This window comes from Triticum dicoccoides, chromosome 2A, assembly GCF_002162155.2.
Source record: "Triticum dicoccoides isolate Atlit2015 ecotype Zavitan chromosome 2A, WEW_v2.0, whole genome shotgun sequence".
Lineage (NCBI taxonomy): Eukaryota > Viridiplantae > Streptophyta > Magnoliopsida > Poales > Poaceae > Triticum > Triticum dicoccoides.
Genome location: NC_041382.1, coordinates 496,940,102 through 496,953,827, shown reverse-complemented (window position 1 = coordinate 496,953,827; position 13,726 = coordinate 496,940,102). Strand labels below are relative to the sequence as shown.

Here is a 13,726-nt window from a genome sequence, read left to right as displayed (position 1 = left end):
CTGCCACGCCGGGCCGCCGTCGCCGCCTCGCCCCGCCGTCGCCGGCGCGTCTCGCCGGACCGACGAGGTAGCCGCCGGTTTTTTTAAAAAGAAAACCGATCCGGTTTTTTTTAAGAAAACCCTAGTTCGTTTTTTCGGTTCGCTGGTTTTTCCCGATTTTTCTTTTTAGCGGACGTTCGTCCGTCCATTCGTTTTAAAGAACGGTTTTCACTTGTTAGTTACAGACAACGAACGCTCGTTCGTTAGCCTGTTCGTTAGTTTTCTTTTATCGGATTTTTCCACGGTTATTTCTGATCCGATTTTCGTTCTAGTTTATCTTTTCGCTCATTTGTCGGAATCAGGCGATTCAAGCGCCTAGATCTTTGTCTCGAGACCCTATTTCCGTTTAACCAACTTGAACAAGCTTTTGCTACTGTAAAATTTGACCTAGGTCCAGATTAGTAAACGGATCTTGTTTTCTTTGCCGTTTGAGTTTCGTTCCTCCGTTCGATTTGATTCTTTTTTCAAATCGGAGTTCTTAAGTTGAACTTTCGGGTTAGATCTTATTATTTGAGATTTACACGTGCTTCTTTGCTTGATTGCTTATGTATTCTATTGTTTGTTTGCGATAGAATTCCCGGAGTGTGAAGCATGTTATTTGGAGTCTCTAGGTTTCGCGGATCGTCAGCAAGGCAAGTAACACTTTGATCATACCCCATTATCACCCAGTGTTTATGCATTAGTTCCAATCCTCAAACATTGCATGGTTAGGATGTCATTAACATGTGGGTTGGGAAGTAGTTGATGAGGTAGAACCTATTGCCATGTTATATTCAAACCCTTGGGAGTTACTTCTACGCGTTGCTTATATTGCTTTGCTATGCTCGTAGACGTGGTTTGGGTGAGTGAAATCCATGACAGATGTGAGATTGTTAATTAATGGCTCAACTTAAGGTGGCAACTTAAATACACATCTGGGTGGATTGAGGCACCTGGAGTACCCAGTGTTGCCTGTATTTTTTGAAATCCCGGAGTACCCGTGTGATTTTTCTATGGACCGCCACCTAGGCTCAAAGGGAACTGAGATGATTCATGCTAGACACTTCTGTGTGCAGCCACAAGCTATTATGGGCTCTAGCATAGTTGAGTAAGTTACGTGAAGCTCTTGAAGAGGTGGATCAACAGGTAGTGGGTTGTAGGTTTGGTATGGTCTTCCCGGAGTAGAGAGTTAATGTTTCTGAAAGACTGTGTCTCGGTCATCCGTTTCTCAAACATCATGTAGTGCGAGAAATTCAACGGAAGAGATCGAGTCTTGTGGGGAAAAGTGCCAAACCTCTGCAGAGTGTACAAACTAATCATGGTTAGCCGTGTCCCCGGTTATGGACATCTTGAGTATCTAGTACTTGGAGTATCTTAAGTATCTCATCACTCTTAAATTAATATTGTTGGGTTGATAATTACCTTTAATTGGGATTGAGTTGGAGGAACCTTCTCAATGATGTTTCAGCTACCATGATAGTTAAATAAAATCTATTCCTTTGTTGTAGGGAAAAATTGGCTTTTCGCAAAAACTATAACCATAGAGCTTTCCACCAGCCAAATATGCATGTAGTGATAGCATTATTGTCCTTGCTCTACTGTGTTACTTTGCCAGCATATTCCATGTGCTGACCCATTTTCGGGCTGCAACGTGTTATGTTGTAGACTTTTTAGACGAGGAGTAAGGTTCGTTAGGTCGTTGCCGTGCAGCTCAGCTATGCCGTTGGAGTTGATGGACTCACTTTATCTTCCAAGCCTTCCGCTGTTATCGTATTAGATGGCCTTAAGCCATATTTATTGTAATAAATTCTCTTTGGAGACATTCGATGTAATAAGTGTGTGATTGCTACTCTGTTATAAATCCTCGACTATTGTGTGTGTCAGCATTATCGATCCAGGGATGACACTAAAGCACAGAGACTTGATTGTTTGAGGTCGGGTCGCTATAAGGCGCTTAAGTACAAATTAATATTTGGTAAACATCATCCTGAGACTATTACCTTGCCTGCCCCTTCCTTGTTTGATTTATCTGCAGGCAAGTACCTTGTTCCGTGTGAGGCCATTCACGCCTACCGGAACCCTACATCAGCTACCGAGCCAGAGCCGGAACCACAATTTGATCCTCCACGACAGTCTGATTACCAATGGGATCCGGAGGTGATTGCCAACCAGTGGCAATCCGAGGCTTCTGCACAGTACGACCCCAACTATTACTTTGGATATCCGCCAGGCCAGCCGTGGACATAGACCAACTTAGGCCAAAAGCCTAAGCTTGGGGGAGTACGTATTTCTCACCGACATTACATTCATGTTCACACACTCATTGCTAGTTGTCGGTGCTCATACTTTTTCATTGTATCATCCATGCTAGTTTATTTTCCTTTTTATGCTTTGTTCTTGTGTGTTTAATAAACCTTAAGAAAAACAAAAAAATAGTTGTAGCTTTTAATTAGTTTAGTTTCCATGCTTGTAGTAGTAATTAAAAAGAAACCCCAAAAATATTTCTCGTTCTTCTTTTTCTTGTTGGGAGCTTTCCCGTGTAAATAGTTTTATTTCTTTTCTTGTTCTTTTGGGGTCGAGAGGAGAAGGCCATAATTAAAATGTTGAAGTGGCTCTTATATGCATTATTGTTGATCTAACAAAGAGCCCATATTACCTTGTCTTCTCTCTTGAATTGAATGCTTGCAGATTCCTGCTTAGTCCAATGCACGTGCACTATTATTATTATCCACACTATTCGGTCGTGCAAGTGAAAGGCAATAATGATGATTATATGATGAACTTATTGAGATGAGAAAAGCTGGTATGAACTCGAGCTCTCTTGTTTTTGTAAATATGATCAGTTCATCGTTCCTGATTCAGCCTATTATGAATAAACATGTTTGCAATGACAATTAGAGATTATAGTTGCTTATGCCATGCTTAATTAGCTAGGAGCTTATAATGGTTTACCTTGCGTGTCAACATGCTATTAAAATGGTTGTGATGTGGTATGATAGGGTGGTGTCCTCTTTTGAACGATTCGAGTGGCTTGACTTGGCACATGCTCACGCATGTAGTTGAAACAAAATCAACATAGCCTCTACGATATTTATGTTCATGGTGCATTATATCCTACTCATGCTTGCATTTGGTGTTGATTAATTTTAATGCATGTTCATAAATGTTGTCGCTCTCTAGCTGGTCGCTTCCCAGTCTTTTGCTTGCCTTCACTTGTAAAGCGGGAATACTGCTTGTGCATCCAATTCCATAAACCCCAAAGTTGTTCCATATGAGTCCACCATACCTACCTATATACGGTATCTACATGCCGTTCCAAGTAAATTTGCATGTGCCAAACTCTAAACCTTCAAATAAACATTATGTTTTGTATGCTCGAATAGCTCATGTATCAACTAGGGTTGTCTGTATCTTCCATGTTAGGCGGGTTATTCTCAAGAGGAGTGGACTCTGCTCCTCACTCAGGAGAAAATGGCTGGTCACCGGGATGCCCAGTCCCATGCTTTATGCAAATCAAATCAAAATAACTACAAACAAAACTCCCTCGGGACTGTTGTTAGTTGGAGGCACTCGTTGTTTCGAGCAAGCCATGGATTGATGCCTGTTGGTGGAGGGGGGTATAAAATTTACCATTCTATTTGGGAACCGCCTATAATGTGTGTAGCATGGAAGATATCGCCATCTCTTGGTTGTTATGTTGACAATGAAAGTATACCGCTCAAAATATTATTCATATATATTTCAAAACCGAGGTCTGGCACCTCTACAAATCCCTGCTTCCCTCTGCGAAGGACCTATCTATTTACTTTTATGCTGAGTCATCATCCTCTTATTAAAAAGCACCAGTTGGAGAGCACCACTGTCATTTGCATTCATTACTGTTAGTTTACATTGAGTATGACTTTACTGGATCTCTTTTACCATGAATTACAATGTCTAGTCAGTCCTTAATCTTTAAAGGTGCTCTGCATTTATGTTTTGCAGTCTCAGAAAGGGCTAGCGAGATACCATCTTGTTATATCATATCATGATTGTTTTGAGAAAGTGTTGTCATCCGAGATTTATTATTATTGCTCGCTAGTTGATTATGTCATTGATATGAGTAAACATGAGACCTAAATGTTATTGTGAATATGGTTCGTTCATAATCTTTGCTGAAAACTTGAATGCTGGCTTTACATATTTACAACAAGAGCAAACCGAGTTTGTAAAAGTTTTTCTTTATCACTTTCAGTTTATCAACTGAATTGCTTCAGGACAAGCAAAGGTTTAATCTTGGGGAGTTGATATGTCTCCGTCGTATCTACTTTTCCGAACACTTTTGCCCTTGTTTTGGACTCTAACTTGCATGATTTGAATGGAACTAACCTAGACTGACGCTGTTTTCAGCAGAATTGCCATGGTGTTATTTTTGTGCAGGAATAAAAGTTCTCGGAATGACCTGAAAATCAACGGAGAATTATTTTGGAATATATAAAAAATACTAGAAGGAAGATCCACGTCAGGGGGGCCTCCACCTGTCCACGAAGGTGGGGGCACGCCCTACCCCCCCCCCCTGGGCGCGCCCCCTGCCTCGTGGGCCCCCGGATGCTCCACCGACCTCAAGACACCATATATTCACTTTCGGGGAGAAAAAACCAGGGAGAAGGATTCATCGCATTTTATGGTACGGAGCCGCCGCCAAGCCCTAAACTCTCTTGGGAGGGCTGATCTGGAGTCCGCTCGGGGCTCCAGAGAGGGGCATCCGTCGCCATCGTCATCATCAACCATCCTCCATCACCAATTTCATGATCCTCACCGCCGTGCGTGAGTAATTCCATCATAGGCTTGCTGGACGGTGATGGGTTGGATGAGATTTATCATGTAATCGAGTTAGTTTTGTTAGGGTTTGATCCCTAGTATCCACTATGTTCTGAGATTGATGTTGCTATGACTTTGCTATGCTTAATGCTTGTCACTAGGGCCCGAGTGCCATGATTTCAGATCTGAACCTATTATGTTTTCATCAATATATGAGAGTTCTTGATCCTATCTTGCAAGTCTATAGTCACCTACTATGTGTTATGATCCGGCAACCCCGAAGTGACAATAATCGGGACCACTCCCAGTGATGACCGTAGTTTGAGGAGTTCTTGTATTCACTATGTGTTAATGCTTTGGTCTGGTACTCTATTAAAAGGAGGCCTTAATATCCCTTAGTTTCCGCTAGGACCCCGCTACCATGGGAGGGTAGGACAAAAGATGTCATGCAAGTTCTTTTCCATAAGCATGTATGACTATATTTGGAATACATGCCTACATTACATTGATGAACTAGAGCTAGTTCTGTGTCACCCTAGGTTATGATTGTTACATGATGAACCACATCTGGCATAATTCTCTATCACCGATCAATTGCCTACGAGCTTTCTATATATTGTTCTTCGCTTATTTACTTTTCCGTTGCTATTGCTATCATCACTACAAAATACCAAAAATATTACTTTTGCTACCATTACCTTTTACCACCGTTACCACTACTATCATATTACTTTGCTACTAAATACTTTGTTGCAGATATTAAGTTATCCAGGTGTGATTGAATTGACAACTCAGCTGCTAATACTTGAGAATATTCTTTGGCTCCCCTTGTGTCGAATCAATAAATTTGGGTTGAATACTCTACCCTCGAAAACTGTTGTGATCCCCTATACTTGTGGGTTATCAGTAAGCAAGGCCAAATCTCATAGTTTCATCTTCGTGTGCGGTCATGCTATCACCTTGACTTGTAGACAAAACTTTCAGACTCTCTGATAGATTCCTGGTCCATCTGGGGATGATGAAGGATTTTGGAAGTTGATCGATCATGCAAGTTTGGTCCATCACCTTAAGCACATGGCAGCACTGAATGCCATCCCTACTCATTTTCTTGCAACTGCAACTGTATATTTCTTTTGGCTCATCCACATCTACCCTGAACTCAGACCTGTCAAATTCCTCGCCCGGATATGGTTTCCACACTTTTTCTCCAGGCTCAGTAATCTTTTTTTAAAAATACTGCCTCCCCTTTGCCAGGTCAGAGCACTTGAAGTAAGTCCGGTTCCGTAGCTCCAGCTGGAATTTCCTGAAAATTTCATTCGTGTATACTTCACTTGCTTGTCTTTCAATCGGAAAGCCCGTCTCTAGTGATGGCACCTTCTCTTCTATTCGGTGTATTTTCTTGTCAAGTGTAGCAAGGCAATTTTGCTGAATCATGTGATACACATGAACAAACCTTTTTATAGTGTCCTTGTGGTCGACGTAATTCTTCCACATCAAATTCGTGCTCTCACTGTGAGTGGTTGTTGACGAGAAAGGATAGAAGCAGTCCTTGAAGTAGGCCGGCACCCAGAAATTTCGGAGTTCCCATAGCGTGTTCAGGTGTTTGTTGCCTTCTGCCTTGTGCACGGAAATTGCTGCTTTCTAGGTACGCTCAAACTCTTCTTGATCTAGCGAGTTTTTGATGATTCGAAATAAATCATCAGACATCCCTGGGTGTTGCGCAAACACCGCTGCATTATTTTCCTTCATGTTCTTCTTAATATGCCACCAGCAGAACTTGTGCCTCGTTCTTGGAAGAGCTTCCTTTATTGCAGTCTTCATCGCCTGGTCCTGATCTGTTATTATGTATTTCAGCTCTTTTCCTCCCATTGCCTCGACAAACGTGCTTAGGAGCCACTTGAATGACCCTATTTTCTCATCCTTCAAATGGCCTAGTCCAAACAGGGCGGTCGACTCATGGTTGTCGACACCTACAATTGGTGCAAATGGCAAGCCATATATATTCGTAGAGAATGTCGTGTCAAAAGACACGAAATCTCCATATAGCTCATAATTCATCTTGCACAAGGAGTCTGTCCAGAACAGGCTCCGCACTACATTGTTCTCTGTCTCCTCCACATGGTGGAATCCCGGCCTCCGCCTCTGCATATCGGCAAACAGTTTCATGGTGTCCTCAATATCATTGTCGCGCTCTCCAGCCCTATCCCGACATGCAATGTTGCTTATGTCAATTGTGTCGAACATAATTTCTCGCCTCAGTTTCCCCATGGCAGTAAAAATCTGCATAACCTTCCCTGGTTCTAACCTCGCCTTCTGCAGCACTTGTATAAAGAATTTCTCCTGAGGTGTCATCTTCTTATAGCATCTCATGAACTTCAGCATCCAATCGGATGGGTGAAGTTGGTGGTTGTACTCTAGGCGCACATTCTTCAGATACCATTTCCTCGTATCTGTATCCCCCTTGGTTGTTATTTGGACTGGGCAGCTTGTCCCGATCAAGCAGTTGCTCCTTCTCTCCTTAACATTTCTCTCAGTTGTTTTATTCTGCCCTTCCTTGGTGCAAACACCTGCTTGTCAAGCTGCTGATCATATGTCGATCTTCTGCTTGTTGATCGCTTGGCAGCAAAGCCAACCCTTCTTGCATATCTGCAGAAAAAGAAAAAGCACTCATCCAATGATCCGAATACCATACCACCCTCTGGTTCGAGCGCTTCGGTGACCTCCTGAATCGTTGGGTATATGCCTTCTTTGAACATGTCGTCCATTTCTTTCTCTACAATGGTCGGCGGCACCATGATGATTCTGTCTACCGTGTCTTCATTCGTCTGATCGCATTCACTTCTGATGACATCAGTTTCATCGCCAGCCACAGGTCCACTTACAGTGGAGCTGCTGCTACTCTGTTGTTTGTCACACGCAGCAGCATCGTTTCTACATGGCACGGTCAAATCCATAAATGAGTCTGCCTCTCCACTGTCGCATTGTGCAATGCTGCTCCCTGTTTCTCTGGCACTCATGCAACCAAGGGATTGTCCTGCTTCTACCATGCAATCCGTGCTGGCGTTGTACGCTACTTGCTACTATGAACGTTGCATTCCCTTCGAAATGGATGGAGAACTATGATATTTCTTTGCCTCATCTGTTATCCCCTCCACCAAATCCTAAACACATGGCACAAAACAGAATTAGATATCCAGAGCAGCAAATGCATTTTTTTAATTTCTAAACAAAAGATTTATATGACTCATTAGGGCTCATCTGGTATACCAAAACCAGTCCCGTGCCTCCTCACCAAGTATAAGCGGTACACCAGAGGCACTGTTCACATTATACCCAGCAGCACGAATGTGACCATGCTACACACACATCTGGACAAGAGGCACAGCTGTGCTTCTGTTTACACCATACAATCGGAGAGGCACAACAACATCCTATACAAAAGAACAACTGCACATACAGCCGTACCAGATGGACAGCTGTCCTCCTGTTTTGCACTTTACCCTGTTCTTCCATAAAACTGTTTGTGTGTTGAATTGAAAAAGCATAGTTCCGACATCACCTTTGTTTCCGCATGCCTCTCTTGTCCAGCAAATCTTGGCGACAATCTTCGTGCATTGGTGATTTCGCTGACGATTCTGAATGCCATCGGAGATCCTTTGGAAGGACCCCTCATGTTGAACGCCACAGGTGATCCTTTCAAAGGACCTTGCCTTATGTTTTCATTGAACCGTGGACTACCACAATACTTGCTTCCTTGCTCATACACCTAGTGTGCAAGATACTACAATTTAAATATAACAGGCGAAAACAAAGAAAAAATTGCTCACAAAAAATATACATTTGCTTTAAATGTTGTTGTATGTTCATATTTGCTGTCACCTGTATTGCTTTCTGGTGCTGCCGTATGGTATAGTTTATTCCTCCTATGTTTGATTTTTTCGTTGGGTTCTTCTTGCTTGTGCAAACCGTACCAAATCCTTGAACACCAAAGCTTTTGTTGCCAATGATCCTTCTGCTTGCATCAAAGGAAATTCTGCTACATTGTACCTCTTCATTATGACTGCCTTCAAATGTTGGGACGTCACAACGCCCGCTCTGCGCCTTTGTGGACATATGTGTCTTGAAACCAAAAAATAATTAGAAGCACGTGCGAGTATTACGAAGAATTAGCACGTAAAACTTCCACGTACGTTCAAAACCAGCGTTTGAAGTTTTTGTCATTACCTACACAATATGCTTAGTGGAGTCTCTGCTACTAAGAATGCTCCTCTTCGCAGGTGTCTGTTGCACACCATGCTACTGGTTGGGACGTTTTCCAAGAACTTGTATCTCACTCTTGACTGGAATTATTCCAGCCTGCATGGAATGTGCGTGTTTGACAGCATCTGCATACTTGATCTTCTTCTCGTTTTGTAGTAAAAAAATTCTTCCACCTCTCGATACTCAACTGCAGAGTAGATGCATAAGATAAACAGATATTACAGCATTCATCCAGGATATATTAATCATTTTTGTTGTTGTTGATGATCTACTATTTGATGTTCTCAGTGGTGGCACCTTGACAGCAAACGTCCCAGAAATAAAAGACCAAACACTTACTATTACATGCCTCCCATAATCCTTGCCGATGTCGTTCAAAGACCGACCGTCCATATTGTCCTGACCAGATGATGCACTCCCGAACATCTGCCCGAAAAAGAGACGTAATAAATATAAAGGTTATAAACCTGCAGTATCAGTGTTGAAACTGTTCGAAGTCGATCTCAATCTTTCTTACTAACCTTTTACCCTTACCACGCAACAGAGATATATTTTTAGTTCTATAAAATTGAGACATATAAATATATACATATATTAATTTTTAATTAAACTGCAACCTCAACAAAACTGAGATCCTCTTATGCTAGTTTGCTTATGCAACACTTAACACAAAGATAACCATGAAACCTAACAAAAGTAACAAGCTCGTATTACAAGGACGAGAGTACAGAAAACAAAAAACAAACTCAGTTTAGAGCTACAGTGTAAAACTAAACAATATTATTCTATGAATCCCGACCACAACAAATTCATCAACGAATTGAATCTCGTGTATCAGGAATCGCCACGCAAAGGTGCGTTGATAAATTTTTTTAAGAACCCTTGATTGCCGAATCTTATGCGCTGATTGTTCGCAACTCACACCTTTCTAAATTGTGGGGGGATCTGCTTCCCTACAGTTTGTTAGCGATCTCCTTCAATGATTTTGAATCTGGGAGAGAGAGAAAAGAGAGGGAGAGAGAGTGTAACGCCCATGATGCGGCTATATCTCCCACGTGTCGAAGCACGACTTAGAGGCATAACCACATTGTAAGAAATGTCGCAAGTGAGGTAATCTTCACACAACTCATGTAAAACAATAAGGGAAAGAGATACATAATTGGCTTACACTCGCCACTTCACACAATACATGGATAAAGCATTACAACATCCAGATACAAACAAGGTCTGACGAACCAAAATAAAAGAAGACTACCCCAAAAGCTACACAGATCCCCGATCGTCCCGACTAGGCTCCACTACTGATCAACTGGAAATGGAACAACATAACGAACACGATCTTCATCGAGCTCCTCCTTGAGCTCGGTTGCGTCACCTGCACGATAACATCGGCACCTGCAAGCTGGTTTTGGAAGTAATCTGTGAGTCACGGGGACTCAGCAATCTCACACCCTCGCGATCAAGACTATTTAAGCTTATGGGTAGGTAAAAGGTATGTGAGGTGGAGCTGCAGCAAGCACTAGCATATATGGTGGCTAACATACGCAAATGAGAGCGAGAAGAGAAGGCAAAGCACGGTCGAGAAACTATGATCAAAAGGTGATCCTAGAACAACCTACGCCAAACATAACTCCAACACCGTGTTCACTTCCCGGACCCTGCCGAGAAGAGACCATCACAGTAACACACGCGGTTGATGCATTTTAACAAATTCCCATCTGCCCATAACCGCGGGCACGGCTTTCGAAAGTTCAAATCCCTGCAGGGGTGTCCCAACTTAGCCCATCACAAGCTCTCACGGTCAACGAAGGATATTCCTTCTCCCAGGAAGACCCGATCAGGACCAGAATCTCGGTTACAAGACATTTTGACAATGGTAAAACAAGACCAGCAAGGCCACCCAGATGTGCCGACAAATCCCGATAGGAGCTGCACATATCTCGTTCTCAGGGCACACCGGATGAGACTAGCTACGAGTAAAACCAGCCCTCAAGTTTCCCCGAGGTGGCCCCGCAGGCAGCTCAGTTCGGACCAACACTCAGAGGAGCACTGGCCCGGGGGGTTATAATAAAGATGACCCTTGGGCAACCCTACCCAAGGGAAAGAAAAGGCTAGGTGGCAAATGGTAAAACCAATGTTGGGCCTTGCTGGAGGAGTTTTATTCAAGGCGAACAGTCAAGGGGTTACCCAACCGTGTAAGGAACGCAAAATCAAGGAACATAACACTAGTATGACAGAAACTAGGGCGGCAAGAGTGGAACAAAACACAGGCATAAGGCCGAGCCATCCACCCTTTACCAAGTATATAGATGCATTAATTAAATAAGAGATATTGTGATATCCCAACAATAAACATGTTCCAACGAGGAACAAACTCCAACCTTCACCGGCAACTAACAACGCTATAAGAGGGGCTGAGCAAAGCGGTAACTTAGCCAAACAACGGTTAGCTAGGACAAGGTGGGTTAGAGGTTTGTCTTAACAATATGGGAGGCATGATAAGCAAGTGGTAGGTATCGCAGCATAGGCATAGCAAAAAGAGCGAGCATCTAGCAAGCAAAGATAGAAGTGATTTCGAGGGTATGGTCATCTTGCCTGCAAAGTTCTCCAAGAAGACGAAAAGCTTGATCCTTGTAACGTACTCAACGGGTCCTCGAACACGAACTCATCTCCCGGCTCTACCCAAAACAAGAACACAAGCAAAGGGAGGCACAATCAACCACGTGCAATGCACAAGCAACATGATGCAAAACATGGCATGATATGCGGGATGTGATATGCGATGCATATGCATGCTTCGGAAAGGAATGATTGAACATGGCCTCAACTTGTAAAACCAAGAGTGCCAGTGGAAAGAGGAGTTGATTTCGCTCGAAATCGATATAAAGATCACCGGAATCGGATGCATGGTTTGGAAATGACAAGCGAAACAAATATGGCAATGGTCTGCGATTAACAGCAGGTGGCCATCTAAATGCATCAAGATAAATAAGCTACTGCACTCAAACATAGCAACAAAATACATGGCAGTGATCCACTCAAGATGCTTGACAAAAGATGAACACTGAGCTACGGCTAATTCACTCAATAGCAGGTTCAAACAAGCATGGCAAATGTGCAAATGATAACAGGTTACAGACTTGGTGAAAATAACAATAAGTCTGGAATTTAACATCAGGAAGCAATGTTTAGAGCATGATAACTACAAGCTACAGGAACATATCATGGCAAAGCAAGGCATGGCATGAAGCTACTCAAAGCATACAACAAAAGTCCCTTACTGACCACAAGCCAAAAGGGATCAGAAAATACAATTGCAACCACATGAACATAGCAATTAACATTAACAGATTCAGACTTAGAGAAAATCTGGAACATGGCAAAACAGACATCAAGTAGGCATGTTTACGAGCTCGATGCACTCACTACGAGGCATGGCATGACGAACTAAGCATACACCCATCAAGTAGACATGGCATAGAAGCTAAACATGGCAAGAACAACAACATAGCATGCATGGATCAACAACAACAAGCTCGGCAAAATTGCTAAACATGTTAACAATCTGCCAGGAACATTTTTTAGCAAAAGTAGAGCTCGATTGAGTCAAGCTAGGGTGCTCCATAATTACAAACAAAGACATGGATGGATAGAGCACAACATTATCTACAAAACATCCTTACTTATCATGCTCAAAAGAGGCATAGATCTCTCGGTAGCAACATGAACACATGGCATAAAAATAATAGCAGGACAAGGACTTAGAATATTTCTAAGCCCCTGAAATCAGCAACATTAAGTAGGCTACTTTGCATGCTTGTGCAAGTCACCACAAAGATCACAAAAATACATGGCATACACCCCTGTAAAGATGGCATGGCATACTCCAAAACACATGTAGAGCTCAGGATCATAGCATGCACACATTAATCATGGCAAAAAAATGACAAATGAGCAAATGCTGATAACAGATCTGAAACTAACATCACATAGCCCTCTTCCAACAGCATTTCGGGCATCAAGATGAGCTCAAGTGAAAATGATGCAATGAGAAGAAATGGAGTACTCGTTGAGACGAACATTTCGATATGCTACACGCATGAATCGGAGCAACGGTGATGAAGTTATGATGCGATGAAAGTGGCATGAAAAAACTGGGATCTGGGGACTTAGAGATATTTCGACCTCAGAGAGGGTGGGCATGTCGGTCTAGGGCGGACACGTCCGACGTGGCCGGGTCGTCTTCCAACTCCAGGAGGTCAACGGCGGGGTCGGCGAAGCAGGAGTCGCCGTTCCAGCGTCGTTGGGGCGCGGGAGGAGCTGGAGGAGGCCGGGGACGGGCAGATCCGGCCGCGGGGCATCCATTCCCGGCCGGATCTGGCGGGAGTTGGCGGGGATCAGCGAAGGTAGGGGCAGCGGCGAGCTTCAAGCCATGGCGTCACGGCGGCGGGGTAGACCGAGCGAAGCTCCGGCGATGGCGGCGTCCCCTGCGGAGCTCGCCGGCAGGGGCGGTGCACTGGATCGGGACGAGGCACGAAAGCGGCGCCGGCGGGAGTGGAAGAGGCGGTGCGGCTTCCGGTGATGAAGGCGGCGGTGGCCGGCGTCTCTCCGACGAAGTCCGGCGAGACTCCGGCGGGCGGCGAGCGGG

General features: G+C 43.6%; 1 pseudogene; it reads right to left on the bottom strand.

Annotated features, from left to right (window-relative positions):
- LOC119357907 overlaps positions 1-13,726 on the bottom strand; it is a 41,714-nt pseudogene that overhangs the window by 7,721 nt on the left and 20,267 nt on the right.